Below are 5,065 nucleotides of genomic sequence, written 5' to 3' on the forward strand. Positions count from 1 at the left end.
GACACTACTAGAAAAAGGGCTATAGATGGGATTGACACTAATGGCGCACCAGACAAGCGGTGCGCCATTAGTATATACTAATGGCGCACCACCTTCTGATACGCCATTAGAGTTGAAACTACTAATGGCGCACCTGGCCCAGGGTGCGCCATTAGTATCAAATTTTTTTTAACTAGTGCGCCTGTCCAAACATACTAATGGCGCATCCAGACACAGTGCGCCATTACTAGTTGTAACTAGTAATGGCGCACCTGCCGGAAAGTGCGCCACTAATGTTGTTTTTTCTATTATATTTTTTATTCCCTTTTTTGCAAAACTACTAATGGCGCACTTTTCCACCGTGCGCCATTACTAGTTTAAACTAGTAATGGCACACTGTGGAACAGTGCGCCATTAGTATGTTTTTTTTGTGCAAAACTACTAATGGCGCACTTTTCCCTGATGCGCCATTGCTATTTTTGATACTAATGGCGCATTGCTTAGGAGGTGCGCCATTGTGGTTTTGTAGGTAAGTGCCGCAGCCCGACCGTCCACCATATCTCTCCTCTCTCTCTCGCACGGAACCCTATCCTCTTCTCCCTCACCCCGCACACACACACACACACGTCTCTCGGCCTCGCCCCAGCCCCGATCCATGCGCCATTGTGGTTTTGTAGGCAAGTGCTCCCTCCTCTTCCTGCGCGGCGGCCCTTGCCCTCCTCTCTCTTCGGTCCCCTTCGCGCCTCCTCGCGGCAGTCGCAGCCAAGGAGCCCGAGCTCGGCGGCGACGGATCGGAAGGCAGCGGCGGCGCTGGATCTGGCAGTGGTGGAGCCGCCGCCGTCTCCACTCGCCGGGAACCGGCTAGATCCGCCCCACGAGCTTCACAGGTGCCACCCCCTCCGCCACCAGCCACGGTGGCCTCCCCCGCCCCGTATCGGCGCGGATCCAGCCGCCATCTCCCGCAGCAACGGCGGCCTCGCCCTGCTCCGCCCCCGCTCCTCCTCCTCCTCCTCCTCCGCCCCCTCGCCTCGCTCCCCATCCCGGCCGCCGCGAGAGGCGGCCTCGACCCGTCTCCCTCAGGTTCTCTCCTGTGAATTTCCTGTGAATTTGTTTCGATTTCATGGGAATTTCTGTGACAATTAACTTGAATCGTGGATTTTGTTGTGGTGTGGGCGCAGGACCCGAGCATCAAGGAGATGGCGGAGCAGATCGCCAAGGACCCGTCCTTCAGCGAGATGCCCCGTAAATCTACTGTATGATCAATCAAAACACGTTTTGTCCAAAGTCCAAACTTAATGGTAAACAAGAGGCTAATCTTGCTATTTTTGTTTGTTATGCGGTTTGCACTTTCTGTTTCCTTGAACAGTTTATAGTTCATCTAATTTACATTTTTATGTTAACTTTAGCAATTAATTTACCTCAAACAAGGTAATTAATATGATAATTATCCCCTGTGTATACCGCAAGTAAGTAACTTACTGTAATTATGTTAAGAAATTAGAATGTTTGTGACCGACTGTTTAATAAGATGCTCTTTTCACAAGGTGTGATATTGTGGCATATTTACCCTGGAGCTAGCATATATATGGAGCTGACTTTGTTCCTGGAGGTGAGCATATATTGTTGATCTTCTCATGTCAATTGCAGCAGTTCCTTGATTCACAATTTATATAGTGTGGTATAGTGGTTATATTTGGAGGTTTATCCCTGTGAAATAATCACCGCAAGGTGAGTACTTTCCGCAGCTAATGTGTTATGCATAAGCTCAGTGTGTTTGCTCAATTAGCTACTGCTCAATTAAAATTGGTGACCTTCCATTGATGATAGGTTTAGAAATTATGCATTGAGTAACTGGACCTGACCTGGAGTACTTGGTTAATTCAGTGATCTTTTAACAAAATTTTAACTGAATTATTTTGGGCAATGGAGTACTGAATTTTAACTGAGTAACTTGCACTTGCATATGCACTAGACCACTTGTAAATTCTTTGGCTCCTCTTTAATCTGGTGCAATTACTTAACTAACCGTAATAGCCCTGACACTTGTAAGTAACCATATCATTCAAACATCCAATTAAATCTATTCTACTCCATTTCCTGAGATGAAATTGTGATGATGGGAGTGACATTAAACAGCTTGAACATCTAATTGTGCATGTACTCCATTGTTATATACTGATCCATCTTGTCTTTGCCCCATGTTAACATTCAAATTGTTAATTGCATTCAAAGTGTTAATTGCAGGAGCAGACACAGAGGAGGAATCTGCTACCTCAAAGCAGTTGATCGACGCCGGGAGGGTGGGTACGTGATGTCGGAGGCTGCCGGGAGGGTGGTGACGAGCTACCGAAGAGATGAGTTCTGACTCTCCTCGATGCCAGGACGAGGCGCTGTTGCCGATCGGACGTGGACTCGATTGATTTTGATTTGAAATATGACGGGTTGTAATGTAAAATGCACTTCAGTTCAAAATTTCCTCCCCTTGCGAGATGTATTCTTGGACGGAGGGAGTAGAAGATTAGTTATAGGATTTTGTTTTATTTCTGTGCAATTTTATTTTTATTGGATACTTATAAAGACATGGTAGTATTCTTGCTATAATAAAAATGATGGTTCTATTTCATTTTTTGTTTTTAAATTATTTTTCCTTATAGGTTGTTTTTTGTAAATTTGTATTTTTTTTGTTTTCCAAATATACTATTAGTGGCGCATTTCAGCCTTTATTGGTGGCGCACCTAGCTTTTTAGCTAGTGGCGCACCTCTAAGGTTACTAGTGGCGCACTTGGCTTTATTACTAGTGGGGCACCTAAGGGTTAGTAATGGCGCACTATTAGGTGTGCCATTACTGTCTGGGATAGTAATGGCGCGTCAAATGTGCACCATTACTAAAACTTACTAATGGCGTGCTAGTAATGGCGCACCTAATGTGCGCCATTAGTAGCTAAAATAGGTGCGCCATTAATAACCTGTTTTCTAGTAGTGGGAGTGCTCTGCTCGCGGGCGAGGGTGTATATATAGGCACCTCATTGGTCCCGGTTCGTGGCTGGAACCGGGACTAAGGCCCCCCTTTGGTCCCGGTTCCAGCCACGAATCGGGACCAATGGTTGTGGGCCAGGAGCGAGGCCCATTAGTCCCGGTTCGCGTCTGGAACCGGGACCAAAGGGGACAAATGAACCGGGACCAATTCCCCACGAGGCCCGGCAGGCCCCCTGGGCTCACGAACCGGGACCTATGCCCCCATGGGTCCTGGTTCGTGACTGAACCGGGACTAATGGGCTGGCCAAGCCTAGACCAAAGCCCTGTTTTCTACTAGTGTCCCCCGGTATGCTGCATACTGTGACCTAGGAACTCTGACAGTGACATGAGTACCATCTATTGCCCCAATGCAATCCTGAAAGTGGCATCACAAGCCTGTGTTAGTGCTCAACTTGAACAATACAAGCATATCAAGCCATGAAAAGTGTATATTGTCAATGCTCACCTTGAAGTATGGATACCATCTTGGGCTTCCGCGAATCTTGGGTGGAGTCTGGCCAGATGGTCTCCGGATCATCTCTCCTCTAAGCTCTCCAATAGCAAAAAGCACCTGCTTGAAGTACCTCGAGATGGTCTCCATTGATCTCATGAACGTGTTGTGAATGACCCTGAACCTCTGGTTATGGCCAACAACATGGAGTAACATGGTCACTTGCTCTTCCACACTGGTGCTGATGTTATCTTGTAGCAGCCCCCTGCTCCTGAAGGTCTCGACAAGCCTGGAAAATGGTGCTCTTTTCATTCGAAGCATCCACAGAGCCTCGACGTCATTGAAGTTGTAGATGTAGTTCAGATTTTGGATCCTCTCCTGTTCCCGAACAAACAATGGACCATAGCGGATCAAAGGTCTCCCAGCACGACGAACAACTCTTTGGTGCATGAACATGACCCATGCCTGAATCACACTAATCAGTGTTGCTGCCTGAATTATCAGCCTCATCCGTGCGTCCATAGCCTAGTCGACATCGACGGTTCGTTCAGTGGGAAATCGATCCTACACCTAGCCTAACGGCCTAAGCACCGATCTAACAAAGGAGGGAGGGGTGCTGCTTACCGGCATCGGAGACGAGGACAATGTAGGGGGAGCCATGGCACGGACAAGGTCGACCAGACGGTGGCCAACAGCAAGGGGAGCACCAGATCCGCCGCAAACGCCGCCGCCTCTTCCGCCGCCGCCACAGCCTCTAGCGCAGATCTGAAATCGTAGCCACCGCCGGTGGTGAGGTAGTAGGGAAGAAAGGGGGGGTAGTGGCTATGGGTGAGCAAGTGAAAGGGGGATGAGGCTAGATTTGGCGCCGGGACGACGCGCCAGATTTCCATCTCCCGCCATCTCCCCTCGCCCTCGCGTCACACCCGCCCATGCGACCTCGCGCCGCACTCAGCCTGGCTCGCGAGAAACTGCCGATCCGAGCGTTTCCACCGAGTCAGGCTCTGGGCTGCTTTGAGAAGCGTGCGATGCAGGCCCAACAGTGAATCCAGACAACCAAACAGGCCTCTTCCTTCCCGCGCGGGCCTGGTTGGGCCTCATGCGGGCAACCAAACACGCCCCAAGTCTCGATAGAGGATTTTCTAGCGGAGCCGGTTTCTACCAGTGTCCTACTAGCTAATTAAAGTGTGCCATGTGTTCATGTACACATACCAGATACGAAGTATTTCATTCATTTCCTTTATCATAGAGAAACACTTGCAATATACAGTCTGATCAAAAGCAATGCGTTATTGATCAGAAACACTTGCTTGCATATTGTCCCTGTAGAGAATCATTGTGTGCATAATTGTAATTGCAATGATGTTATTTGTGTTCACTGAATGATATACATGGGTGTATTAGGTTTGAGCCAGTTCATATGGTGGACCTGGGTTTTGGTCATTTTAACTTGTCAGGTATCTGGTTCATCCTGTGTATTGTTCAACATAAGGTGTGTGCAATATTGCTGGTTTACTTGCAAGATTCTTACCGTGTTGTTCACTTAGAGCATCTCTAGCAGACCCCGCATCCCGCCCCAACCCGCAAAATAACCGCCAAAATGCGGGTCGGGGCGGGTAAACC

General features: G+C 48.5%; 1 long non-coding RNA gene across 1 annotated transcript; it reads left to right on the top strand.

Annotated features, from left to right (window-relative positions):
• Positions 1 to 1,154: 1,154 nt before the first annotated feature.
• On the top strand, positions 1,155 to 2,334 carry LOC123172365 (uncharacterized). Its single transcript, XR_006485543.1, has 3 exons — positions 1,155 to 1,277; positions 1,524 to 1,588; positions 2,224 to 2,334. It is a non-coding gene; the product is annotated as an uncharacterized lncRNA (long non-coding RNA).
• Positions 2,335 to 5,065: the final 2,731 nt, after the last annotated feature.

The sequence above is a fragment of the Triticum aestivum genome, chromosome 1D, assembly GCF_018294505.1.
Source record: "Triticum aestivum cultivar Chinese Spring chromosome 1D, IWGSC CS RefSeq v2.1, whole genome shotgun sequence".
In the NCBI taxonomy this organism is placed as follows: Eukaryota; Viridiplantae; Streptophyta; class Magnoliopsida; order Poales; family Poaceae; genus Triticum; species Triticum aestivum.